This window comes from Pinus tabuliformis, chromosome 4_1 (assembly GCF_031772625.1).
Source record: "Pinus tabuliformis cultivar Carrire ecotype Pingquan chromosome 4_1, CPIR1, whole genome shotgun sequence".
Taxonomy (NCBI): Eukaryota; Viridiplantae; Streptophyta; class Pinopsida; order Pinales; family Pinaceae; genus Pinus; species Pinus tabuliformis.
This window is the reverse complement of record NC_142303.1, coordinates 574,237,044-574,251,254: the sequence shown is the minus strand read 5'-3', so window position 1 is coordinate 574,251,254 and position 14,211 is coordinate 574,237,044. Positions and strand designations below refer to the sequence as shown.

Sequence of the window (14,211 nt, the reverse complement as noted above, 5' to 3'; positions counted from 1 at the left end):
AGTTGTTGCACCAGTTTTCCCGCATTGGGTTTTTCCGGGAATTTTTATCCAAAAATAACTATGTCCTATGTCGTTCTATTTTCATTGCTTAGTTTCTATGTTTCAGAATCATATTCAATTTGGTGTAGGTTGATCAGTAGTTTACTTCAATGTTTCAAGAAGAAATTTGAAGTAAGCTTGTAATATAATTTACAGTCTTGGAGAAGTAGATTCAGCTGGTTGTAGTAGGACTTTTCACATGGTATTAGAGTTGTTGATGTGAAACATGAAGATCAGATCTAGCACTGAAGCAAGGACTAACTTGGTGCAGTAAGAAGTAGTTTGAATCCCCTGAGTGATTGCGCAGTTCTAGCTAGGAGGGCTATATTTTCACGGGTGTCTCTCTTTGAGTGAGCCGACAGACAGGTAAGACTACCATATTGAAAAATTTCCAAGTAAGAGGGAGCTACATAGAGCCACATGGAGCTAGAGGGACACAGTGTCTACAAGCTGAGTGCAGGGTAGAAAATCCGTCAGAAGGAAGAAGCAAATCGGACAGTAAGGGAATGCTTCCTTAGTGATTTCTTGTTGAGGAAATCAATATTTCTCATTTACTGAGCAACAAAGGAGCAGAATCTTACCAAATCCATCAGGGAGTGCCTAAGGTAGCCTAGGAGCTATGCAATAGGGAGAAAGAGGGAGTTGTTTGATAGCTTTCAGATTATATGGAAACTAGTAGCTTGAGGGATCAGGACAGGTAGGATGGAGCTTCCAATTATGCCATATGGAAGGCTAGAATGACTTTACTTCTAGATGAGCATGCCCTCAAGCCATATGTTGATAATGTGGTAGTTGTCCCGATGGATGCAGATGCTCTAAAAAAGTACAGAGTTGAGATGGCTAAGGCAAAGAGGATGATCTTGGATGGAGTCAAGCATCACGTGTTGTGCCACATTTCGAGTGAAGGGATACCTAAGGATATGTGGGATGCCTTGGCCACATTGTATTAGGGATCTTCCAAGCAGTGGAAGATGTACTTAGAGTAGAAGTTGAGATCTGCTCAGATGCAGAAGGGAGAACGTGTGGATCTGCTCCTCACAAAACTGAAGGAAATTTTCCATGAGCTGTCAACTATGGGACATAAACCTCAGGAGTCAGAGTTACTGAGACCGGCTCTAAATTCTGTCTCAGATGAGTGGCAAATATTTGTCCAAAGTATCTTGGGAAGAGCAGCATTAGCAAATTGGGACGAGAAGTGGGCATCTCTGAAACATGAAGAGATGAGGAGGGACCTGCTTAAGGTCAAACTTGATGGGAGCAACAGTAGTAATTGGTCGAAGCCCAAAGTAGAGGAGAAGGATAACACATCCCTTGCATCGAAGCGTCAGAATTTCAACACCAAGGTGTATACAATGGATACTTATCTAGTTTGGGTGCTTTTTAGTTGTTTCTCTCATCAACTGAGTTGCAGTATGGATGCAGTGTTAGCAGTGGTAGTGCTAGCAACATAGCAGATGCAGCATTTGAGAGGGAGCTGCAGTATAGTTGTAGCAGTGGAAGTGGCAGTGGCAGTGTCAAAGGTAGTAGTACGGTAGCAGCAACAGCGCACTAGTTGGTGGAAAACATGTCAGACATCAACAACACAAAGGACGATGCTTCATAGTCAGAGAAATATGCAGTAGAAATGTATTGCTAGAGCACATTCCTCGCTAAGAAGGAGTGTTGATTTTGGGTAGCATCAGATGTGCTCTAGGCCTAAATTTTTTTAGGGAGGCTTGGGCACAAGTATTCCAAAGAACCCAGGAAGCGTTTCGGGAAATTAAACCCAGAAGGGATTTTATTGAAATAATTAATATTTTTAATGAGGTTCCTAAGTCTAAACTTAGGGAAATTAAAATATTAATGGGTATTAATCTAGTCAGGGGTGAAAATTCTAAAATAAGCCACAAATCAAGCCAAAACAATCTAAGCCTTTGATTATGATTTAATCTAGGCTGTTGGTTATCCAACAGGAAGATATAAGAAGGGGATTGAGGGTCATTTGGAAAACACACAAAAAGATAGAGAAAATCGATTTTCTGAAGTGAGAAGTTCTCAAGAGGAAAAATCAATTGAGAAAATCTCTTCTAGTTGAGGGGCAGGGATAACAGCTTCCAAAGAGAGAGATTCTCAGTCGGAGATACGTAAGCAAAGAGAGGTAGTGAGTGATCCAGAAGCCTTGATGCAAAGGTTGATGCTAGGGCAACACGGCCATTCAGTACTAGCACGGAGCCGAGAGCCAGGGTGTGAGACCGAGAGGCAGAAAGAAAACTTCCTAGGCAATAGATCGACCAGTCAGAGAAGTGACGCAACACCCAGAGAGCTTGATGTTGGGTTGATGCAGACACTGCACACAAGTAGTGCAGAGGCAACCAAAAAAGATGGGGGGAAGTCAGCTTGGGGTTGGATCAACCATGATTTCTCAGTGATTTGTGAGGTAAAACTCACAAAGCTTCTACCAATATTTCTCTCTGTAACTGAATAACCTTGTGAGGTATTTAGTGCTGTATTTAGAATTTTCTACTCCTTAATAAATAAAACCCTCAAAGATGTTGCACCGTTTCCTCGCATTGGGTTTTTTTGAGGACTCTTGTCCAAAAATAATTGTGTCATATGTGTTTCTATTTTCCTTTCTCATTTTCTATGTTTCAGAATCATATTTAATTTCGTGTAGGTTGGTTTAGTACTTTACTTCATTGTTTCAAGAAGAAATCTAAACTACGCTTGTAATATAATTCACGACCTATGACAGGTAGATTTAGCTGGTTGATGAGCCTCATCATTGGGTAATTATATGGGCCTTAATTCACCTCCTAGCTTAGTCAAACCAACTATTCTCACAAATTATTTCATACTTTTGATTATATTCTGTTTATGAGATGAGTTAGAGTTGGATATTTTTCTTTGTGGTGTAATGTGCATTTAACGCCTGATTAAAGGATAAAGGCAAGGAATTTTGGCAAAGACCGTGGTCAAAACTCGAATGGTACAAGGGAGAGGAATTATATGAGGGAAATCCTCCTCATTTACTACCCCTCCCTTCGAATATTCCTCCATCAGCTCGAAGTGCAAATAGCCAAATCATGAGGACTAGAAGGCAGTCGAGCAAGTGAAATTCAAAGCACCATCTTATCTCGAGTTTGGGAGCCAAGCCTCCCTAATTTTAGGGAAGTTGTTGGAGACTTCAGTCGTATAGGTAGAGAGTCCTAGGACCTCAGTGGGATTCAGATTTTTGATTGTAAAACTCTACTTTATTTTCGAGCTGCAAAACTTGTGAAAGTTTTTGATGTAATCCATTGTTTTGATAATAAGAATGAGTTTTGTTTTGAGCGAGCACTAAGTTAACTCAGAGGGCTGAATCTCTTGGGTTAGGGCCCAACCCTAGTAGTTAAGGCTCCTCTTTATTGTACATATATGCTAGCGTAGATTCATGGTTTAATCATTTGTTTGCTTAAGTAGATACATTTCCATTACAGTAGTGTAGCATAGATTAGTTTTATTTTAGTTTGCTTCCATTTGTGCCTTCTTTCAATTAGCAGGTTAGCCAGGAGTTCTTGCATGAAGTTTGTTGTCTTGATTCAATACGAGGTTCATTTCATTATCATATTTTTCCATCACTTTTTGCTCATATTCTCATTTCCTTCAGTATGAAATGCTTAAGCAGAAGCTAATAAAACACGTCTTGATCAGACTATACCCGTAGATTTCCTTATCGTCTGATCCACAACAAACCTGACCAATCACCATCCGATTCATTTCAACGCTTGACTTTATGTGCTCCAGATCTCCACTGTCGATCTGTCTAGCTTGATCCAACGGCTATCGTGAATTCTTCCACCTACTTTATGCACTCCAAATCTCCACTGTCGATCTATCGTGCCCTCGATCCAACGACTATCATGTCATCTCGCATGAATTATTGCACGACTGATACCCGACCGAGAGCATGTGAGAAAAGTGGTTTTCCCGTGCCATGTGTCATTCACTTAGGCTAATCACGTAAAAATTAGAAATACAGCTTACAGCTCTTAGGGCTAGCGAGATACTACTTACCATGTTTATTCATTTCCACGTTTGACTTTAGGCACTCCACATCTCCATAGTCGATCTGCCTCACTTGATCCAATGGCTATCGCGTCACCCAATCGCTAACTAGCTTGGCTGAATCTCCACTGTTGATCAATCCGACATGATCCAATGCCTATTGCGCAATCTCGCGCGAATTCTTGCACAATCGATATTAGCACGAGAGCACGTGAGAAAATTGGTTTCCTCATGCTACGTGTCACTTAGGCTAATCGTGCAAAATTTAGGAATTCCATTTACAGCTTTGAGGGTGCTCGAGAAACGGCTTACCAGCTACGAAGACCGCTCCATCATTTTGCACGTTCTTTTCCTTCTGTCACGACGTGACTTGATGTGATCCATCCTTCTATTGACTTCATCTTCCGTGATAATATCTTCGCCATTCATCTCCCATTAATATTGTTCATACATCTATTGACTTAACCTCCCGTGATAAGATCTTTGCCGCTTCTCTTCCATTAGTCTTGTTTGTCTATCTATTCACTTAATCCCATGTGATAAGATCTTCGCCGCTTATCTTCTGTTAGTCTTGTTCATCCATCTATTCACTTAATCTCCTGCAATATAATCTCTGTTGCTCGTCTTCCGTTTATACTGTTCGTTGATCTAAGTGATCCAACGGTTCCCATGCACTGTTGCTTCATTATGTCCTCCTTTCACTCATTTCGATCTTCGCTTTCTCTTCCACTTAACTCCTTGCATGCTTGATTTCACCAAAAAAACCAAAAATGTGAATACAGATTTAGTTTAGTTTCCTTTCTTACACATTAGTTTGGTTTGATGCTCTTTACTTCTATAACTTAGATAGCAGCATTAGGTTAGTGTTGATTTAGCAATTTTGCTTAGCATAGCTATTTAAATGGTTAATTAGGATATGGTGAGATATTAGCATTACATGTTGTTTTCTTCATTATTGCAGTAGAGTAGCTCTATTAGAATAGATTTTCTCTTCTTCCGTCAAAGAATCAAGCTTATTCTGACTCTATGGAAGTCTGGCTTGGAACCCCCGGGGTCTCTCGCTAGATGAACAAGTGACAATAGGAAAAACCTTCACTTCTACTTGTGCATATAGAACTGTCACCTCCAAGTTTGTACAAACCCCGGGTTGATAAGTAAAGATGGTAGCCCAGGAATTGCAACATCCTTACTGTAATACTGGCACTCATCACTGGTTACAGTAGGATTCCTGAGATTGTTAGATCTAGGAATTTTCACACAATCAACAACAGAAAAGGAAGAAAAATTTCAGAAGAGAAGGGAAGACAAGGACTAGCTTTTGTTAGCATGACTAGCATGATGAAGGTTTCTCCTTGGTGAGGAAAAATTCCTCTTGAGCCCCTGTAAATCGAGAGGGTGGATATGGTTTTCTATGGATTCCCTTGATGGTGTGGGTAGAGGATTGTGTCCTTGGATTCTTGGAGGGAGGACCTCTAAAGAATTTCTTATGGTGATTTTATAGTGGGTTATGGATTCCCTAGAATGGGTGGAATCATTGCGTTTAAGGTGGAGACTTGCTTCTCTAGATCCCCTTGACACTCTTATGGAGGAGGTAGTTGGCCTCTACATTCCATTTGTGTGCTTGGGTGGATAAGAAGCCTCTAGATTCCTTGTGTGTCTCGGATGGAGATAGCAGGCCTTTGGATTCCATGTATGCATTGATTGACTTCTATTAAAAAGTTGGAAGGTGGAGGCAATTGGCCTCTGGATTCCCTATATATCATCGGACTGTTGAGGGGCTGGTGGGTGGAGGAAGGAGGTCCTCTAGTGTCCTTGTTTCAACTGAAAGTGATTATTTTGATCCCTTAAGGAAGCCCCATAGTCTTTGGAATATGTCTCGGGGGTGATAGTTGTAAGTAAGTTTGGTTGCAGTTGCCTAATATTGGGTGGAGAGTCCTTCTCCCAGACTTAGTTGCCCACATATATCTCTCTCATCCAATATCAGTACCTGCACCTATAATATGTGTTATGGATTGTATTTGTATATGTATGAACTATTAATATTAATATGCATTGATTTCTTGAAATATGCATTATTTACAGTGGTAACGAGGAAAGAATGACATTATATTAACAAGTCATAAGAGTGTGATGTGGTCTTCAAAGGCATGTATATATGTATATATATATATATATATATATATATATATATATATATATATATATATATATATATATATATATATATATATATATATATATATATATATATATATATATATATATATATATATATATATATATATATATATATATATATATATATATATATATATATATATATATATATATATATAGATATAGATATAGATATAGATATAGATATAGATATATTATGTGTGTGTGTGTGTGTATACATATATAACAGTGTTGAAGGCACTGAGTGGTTATAATTATAGAATAGTGTGATAAGCACAGATAAATTCATTTTAACCTCGATGGAATTTAGTTTGCATTAATTGTTAAGTGGAAATAATGAGGGATCTAAGAAAAGTGGGTATGCGGAGGAAAACCCAATGATAACTAAGCCAAAACAGTCCTTTTGTAATCATGCTCTGTGTAAGAGTATATATATATATATATATATATATATATATATATATATATATATATATATATATATATATATATATATATATATATATAGATAGATATATATATATATATATATATATATATATATATATATATATATATATATGATGTCCCCTCTTGATGGCATGTATTTTTTGACAGTGGGAGCTAGTGAGGCCGGATGACCGGATGTTGGTGCCCAGACAACGTGTCTGACCAGTTAGAGAAATGGAGGTCATTTTCATTATGCACTAGTTAACATCTAAGCATGTCCCCTTTGCACTTTCATTGATCTGGAGCATGGGGTGATGAGGACCGTACATGTTATAGTTAAATAATCAATTTTTAGGCGCACCAACAGAATGTGGTGTTGGGAGGGGCCACCGTAGATTGGACGATGGAGATTCATCGCTCGTTGATCCTATGGGGTGCACGATCCCTACAATGTGATACCAGTAGGAGAGGAACCCTCGCGTATGTCATCAATATAAATTTCAAGATCGACAACCTAGTCCTTGGTGCACTCCCACCCCTTAAGAGGTCAATAGGGAGAAGCACCCCCACACACGTTATGGATATTTCACTTGAGATCCTAGCCGTCAGATCTGTTAATGGATGGTGAGGTCTATAGGATGGAGCATCATGGGAAAATTTTATTGGCACCAGAGTTTAGTGGATGATGGAAGGGTCTGAGGCACCGACAGCGATGTGGAAGAAGGATATTGATGCCTGTGGATGGGGACAAAATGACATGTCCTAGTGTTTCCCACCTGGGAGGCACGACATAGGGTTCAATATGAAAGGGTGGTTCTTATTAGGCATGGGGAGACGTGGCACTGCTATCTCATTTCCAACCGAAAACAAGAGAGTGCAGAGGATGGTCCACAACCTCCACATGGCCCAAAGGTTTGGAGAAAAGAAATTAAGAGAACATCAGGACAATAGGACAGGGGTGATGTGGCATATGGGTGTTAGTGGGACCCAAGTGTGGGATTGATGATGCAATTCTATTGTTTGAGGGAGGGGATTGGGAGAATGGGCCCCATTTTTGTCATTATGTGCCACTAGAGGTTTCTTTAGAATAAAAAACTACCTCTGGGGGTTTCCTTTAGCATATTTGGGAAAAGGGTTTTGACCCTCAAGAATAACGATGATTCGTCGATATGGAGATCACTGTATTCTTTTATAGCCCATTCCTAGGGGTGACCTCCCTCATAAACTCCTCGCACATTACCCTATTTGAATCATTGTGTGATGGCTCTATTGTTGAATGTGTGAAAGATGTACCTCGAAGACCTGCTCACCTTTTATGTGAGCAGGGACCATCAAGCCAATTGACATGGCTATTTCCTATCGGCACTATGGGTATACATGTGGCATGGGGGAGACTACAGGCATAGCGCCCTCCAATAGAATAGTTAGGAAAACTACAAATATATATATGTATGAGATTATAGATATATATGTAGGTTTATAACGTTATATAAATAATAATGGATGTCAAGACCATAGTAAAGACTCCATAAACAAAATAAAGATGTATATGGAAGAATTTGATGATAAAATAAAGTGAAGCAATGAATAGTTGAGTCGGATTCTTAGGTGCAAGTGGGGAACCATAAGATTAAGTGAATAAGGTAACACCCTTGAAGGGGGATTGACAAGTAAAATCAATGTAAAAGAAAACAAATATTATTAGTATCCCATTATTATGACAGTATAAGAGGAGTTAGATTAGCAGTAGCAGCCACCCCAATGGGGTAAGTTGGGTGTGGTTGTTACACTGAGAGGAGGTGAATCGATTCAATTTTAGAAGATCAAGAGGTCAGCAGCATGAAAGCGATTTGTTTCACTGAAATATGAAGAGGTCAACGTGATGGTAATAAATTTCTGGGAAAAACAAGAAAAGGAAATTCTTTCTTTTTTGCATTCAGGATTTTCCTTTTGCCTCTCAACTCTTTGACATTTGGCTGTTAGACTGTAAGCATTGGTCAGTTGTTGCATAATTTTCATAGAACATGATTGGTTGTTGTGGGAGTCAAGAATGTGTCTAGTTACTGTGTGTGATGTTGATGTGTAACAACGTAGGAAATTCAAGCGCTTCGAGGGAGCTATTCTGTAATCTGAGTTTTTGTTTGTAACAACACATTTTGAATTAATAAAAGATACTTGAATCCCTTCCCATGCTTGTACTCTATAATTTAATCTTGAATTAATTAATTTAGTAACCAACTCGAATGGACTAGGTTGTGCGATTTGTCACAACAATCTATATTTTGTAGGCATTGTGAAAGCTATAGAACTTGGACTACATAAAAAAGAATTAAGTTGAGGCATCAAATGAAAAAAAAGTTAAAGCTTGCATACATTATGAATGCTTACTAATCACCTCATTACATATGAAGGGCTTAACTCTTAAGTGTTACATTTGTAGATGTCATTGTAAGTTACATGGGTCTCATCACTTTTTTATCCATGAAGTTATAAAGCCCTTCATCATTAAGGCCTTCAATAATTATCATTACTATTGTGAATGCAAATGGTTGATCCTTCACCCACAAGAAAATGATGTGTGGAAACTTTTATTGGAATCGCATTATTTCATACTCTATGAAATTCTTTAAAGGACTTGGTTATTGTTATTAAACTTGGAAATAATCTTTTATGCTTCCTGCATCCCCAGGTTGACGAATAAATATTGCATATAATTAGAGACAATGATTGTAATAATAGTGCGAATATTTCCCAGGTTGAAACATATGTTCCATCACTTCTAAATGAGGAAATGTTTTTCATCTTTTTCGTGAGGCCTAAACTACCACATGAATACAAATATCTATGAAAGTAGCAAGGATTGTGTACTCATTTCCATGATCATGACAAAAGAAGAAAATGCAGACAATTATTTAATATCTTCCATATTACTAAACTTGTAAATCCAAATTTTGGTGTCAAAAGTCTCAATGATATGAAGATATTTATTTTTGAATTAATCTCAAAGTCGGTGTTCATGCATCTAGACATCGTGATTCCATGTGATGTTTGTAATCTATTTTTTGTAGCTTTGAAAAACATCAAAAGAATGTTCACTATGAAATTTGGTTGATGAACCGTTTTACATAGCTAAGAAATTTCCCCTTTTGTACATTTTTACCATGGTAAACTAATATCTAATGAATGTATTTTGCATGTAGGAATTGTACCAAAATAGGACACCTATTCAAATTGAAATGAGAATGAGGAAGAGTGTGCAAAACAAAAAGTATACAAATTATTCTAATTTTCCTCAACATGATAATGTCATTTATATTATCACCCAAAAATGATTCAACCCTACCAAATCCGTAGGTTCACCAAAATACACCTCAAATATTATGGGAACCTTACACTCCACTCACCCCACTTCATTTCACCTCCTTGATCTAAGGAAACACATGCCAAAGTTTCATTCTCAAAAGTCATAACACACCTTATAATCATAAAAACTATGTTTTTCTTGAAAAAGTCACCACTAAAACTTACTTTAGCCTTGAAAAATTCACGTTCAATTTTTGCAGAGGGATTTTTTTTACTATTTTCATAATATGCAATTTTCTAGGGAGTTAAAAAAACTTAAAGTGGACATATTTATACCCTTAAATTAGTTGGTAAACTTTATCTGGTTAAATAATCAATACTAACGATGACCATGTTAAGGGGATTTAATGGCTCCTTTTCTTATAAAATCCAAGATCTCTCTCCATTTTTTATCATCCATCCACCAAACTAAGTACATGTTACCAAAATTTCCCTATAACAACTGCATCCACTTGATAGCATTTAGGATCATACAAGTATTTACAACCATAGGAGGAGATAGACCACACACCTAGGAAGTAAATAACCCTCCCAGGGAAGGGGTTTTTAAGATACTTTCTTTAGCGATCTTCTTCATAGGTGATATTGCACTATTGTTTCTTTTCGGTATAGACTTGAATTTTCATTCCTTTCAATTTTTTTACTCATTTCATATCTATAGTTTGTTTCTAATAATCCTTTTTAGAGATGTTGGTTTCACACTATATGTACTATATGAGACTTATTTAATAGAGATCATCTCAACACATAGTGACCAAAATATCTACTCAATGAGGTTTAGGTAAGGATTTATCACAAGCATTGGTGGAGACATTACTAAAAATAAATATGGAAAAACTTGATTTTTGAATATAATTATGACATTGTTTCTATGATCACCTATTTCTATAAAAGGAGACTTAATGTAGAATTAAAATACATACAAGAATGTTCGGTTGGATGGAATTTAGCCACTAAAGGTTTCTTGAGTATAAAAAGAGCATGTGTTCCTTCCTTAGTATATATTTGAGCCTATTTATTGTTGCATATATATAAACCATTAATAATAACATTTTATTGTGAACTATTCGACCAAAACTATGATAATATGTTGAAACATCAAGGATTGATGAAAAAAATATTGTTTGAATAAGAACAAGTGGTGTCCAGACAACCTCGTTATAAATTGGCATTAACCATTAAACAAAGACGTAACATTCAAAAACATCATGCTTCTCATCATTTGACAAGTTGTGGTTGTTGTTTCTCATGAAAGAAGTCATTTAATATATAATAAATATTTATATCCATCTAACCCAATGCAGCTAGTGAAAAATAATCACCCGTGGTGGTCGAATTTGGTTAGGCTATTGCAAAAAATATACACAAGTAATTATAAAATTATTTTCTTTACCCTTTATGAAAATTTTCAAATAATTTGACCTTGGTGTTATTTAATTAATTTTATTAGTTTCTCTAAAAATTCTAATTTAGGCACTCAACCAAGTCTATAAATTATGTTAACATATACCTAATAACATCATATTTTAATAAACATTTGAGTCTTATAACTACTTAGGTTAACAAAGTAGTCACGAAAATATGTAACTATGAGATAGGCCACTATCCTTAAATTACTTTCAAGAGCTTAATATTCCTTCAAATAAAGACACGCATTTTTAGAAAACAAAATTAATAATATGTTAATAATGAACACATTCGAATGAAAGTAGAAATGAAATCCATAAAAATATTTACTAAAAAATTATAAATTCCATGACTTATGTTGTTATAAAAAACAAAACACAGTCCTTCAAATACAAGTTAACGTGTGAATAAGGTTTTTTACATAGAAATTTTAAATATATATATATATATATATATAATACATATTATCACCAAAAAATTGTTCTCCTTTATAAAAGAGATAGGTTCACCTAAATGCAACTCAAATAGCATGGGAGCCTTTCATTCCACTAACCCCACTTCATTCCACCTCCACTTAATCTAAGGAAACACATGTCAAAGTGTCATTCTCAAAATGGCCTAGAAATTTATAACCCTAAATCTTATGTTTCCCTTGCAAAAGTCACCCCCAAAAGTTATGATGCTCTTGCACAAATCACCCTCAAATGATGTAAGGTCCCATAAAACCCTAAGGTTTATTAATTTTGTATGGGGTTGTTTAGAAAAGTAAAACAATTTAAGGTGACCATATCTAAAACCTAAAATTAATTTCTAAAATTTGTTTGGTAAAATAAGAATGATTTATTATGACAAAATCATGGGGATTTAATGAATATTTTTCTTATAAAAACCACGAGATCCCTCCATTTTTACCGTCCATCCACCAAAGTAAGCACATGTTGCCAAAATTGCCTCAGATAAAACTCAATTCACTTGATAGCATCTTAACATCACCCAAGCTATTTATAACGACATGAATGGATATAACACATACCTAGGGAGCAATGAACCCTCCTATGGAGGGGATTTCAAATCCACCTCCTTTAGAAATATTCTTCATAGATGATATTTCACTATTGTTTCCTTCAGTTGTAGAATTGACTTTACATTCCTTTCTATTTGTTTACGCATTACGTCTTTATGGTTTGTTTCTATTAACCCTTCTCACAATTTTTCGTTTCACATTATATGTATCACATGAGCCTTATTACTCCCTACCTTCAGCAATGTAGGGACTATAGCGGTCGATCATTGTTGACCAAACATTAAACTATTTTGACTGAACAATGTATTGGATGTTTTAACCAATGCTTGAGCAAAAATATTATATTAAACCATTTTTTATTCAAAGTTTTAGTTTCCACCTCTTATTGCCGAGGAAACTGTATAATTTTATTAAACATAGGATAATTTGTTTCACTTTCAATTCGACGTTGGTTTAATGCTAAGCTGTAGTTAGCATTACCTAGAAAACGTTTAATGCTTTGTGCTCTCCACTACAAATTTATCCAAATATGTATGGAAATCAACTGCTCCAAAGCCCCCACATTATACTTTATGGCATGTTTCATTCCTTCTATGTTTTAATTTGATTGATGTTTAACACCATCGTGGAAAGCACCCAGAGCCTCTCGTAATTGGTGGGAATGTTGATTTCTAGAAACGACCAAAGCTGAGCGTCGAATAGCTAGAACATCGACTCGCAAGGCCCTAACTAACGACCATGAATATCAAAGGATAACACTGCTCGCATGCCAGTCGATCCTGTCATCCATCACAGGGCTTTGGGGCTCCAATTTCATAGGATTGTGTTCATGGAAAACAACAAATCCTCCCCGAACATGAAAATATGTACCTTTCAAAAATTCTTCCATAGAAATTGCCACAAAACTCTAGCTGATAAGAAAATTCAAATGAAGACCATCATCTATAAAAGCTTGAAAACCCACCAGACCTTGCATAGAATTCATGAGTCTATGAGTTTAAAATTGGCCACAAAACGTTTAAGGGCCATAGAACTTAATGAGATTTGAAGTAGTTCCCTAAGGTTTTGCAAAATTATGTTGCCACCAAATTTTTAACTACCATTAGAGAGAAAATTACAAACAATTGTGTGAGATAGAAGAAAATAATTGCAGCTCAAGGAATAGTGAAGGGCTATAGTGAGCACACATTGATTCTATGTCCATTGATTTAGGTAGTGGAGGCAGTCAGAATAAATACAAATACCAATACATCATATGCCCCCACTACATGGAGGGAGTAGATCTTACCCTTGGACAATTTGTAAATCCAATTTTACTTCCCTATTAAGTTTGACATTGTGTAAAGTTTAGGTTCTAAACCCTACTCTTCAAATTCTTTCAATTGCAAAATTTGACTGGTAAGCTTGTGCTTTATTATTCAATACTAATTATACATTTTCTCAATACTAACTATATATTTTATCTATAAATTTCTGAATGTTTCGATGCGATTGAATATTTTTGTCCATTTTCTCCCTCAAGTTCTGAATATTTTTTATTTTTCTTACACTGGGGTAGAGAGACCCTAAATACTCTCTGAATTTTCAGAACAGACTCACTAAAATAACTGAAATTCTAATGGGGTTTCCACTAAAGGAAGAAAAATTATTGTTGTTTAGAGACTCACCAGCATAATCAACTATAAGTTACCGCTTTCCACGATCCACACCTGTAGTGGCCCCTCCATCTAAAATGGCAGAAGATCTAC

At 36.3% G+C, this 14,211-nt stretch overlaps 1 pseudogene; it reads left to right on the top strand.

Annotated features, from left to right (window-relative positions):
* Window positions 1-1,043: 1,043 nt before the first annotated feature.
* Window positions 1,044-14,211, top strand: part of LOC149177210 (geranylgeranyl pyrophosphate synthase 7, chloroplastic-like) — a 43,999-nt pseudogene continuing 30,831 nt past the window's right edge.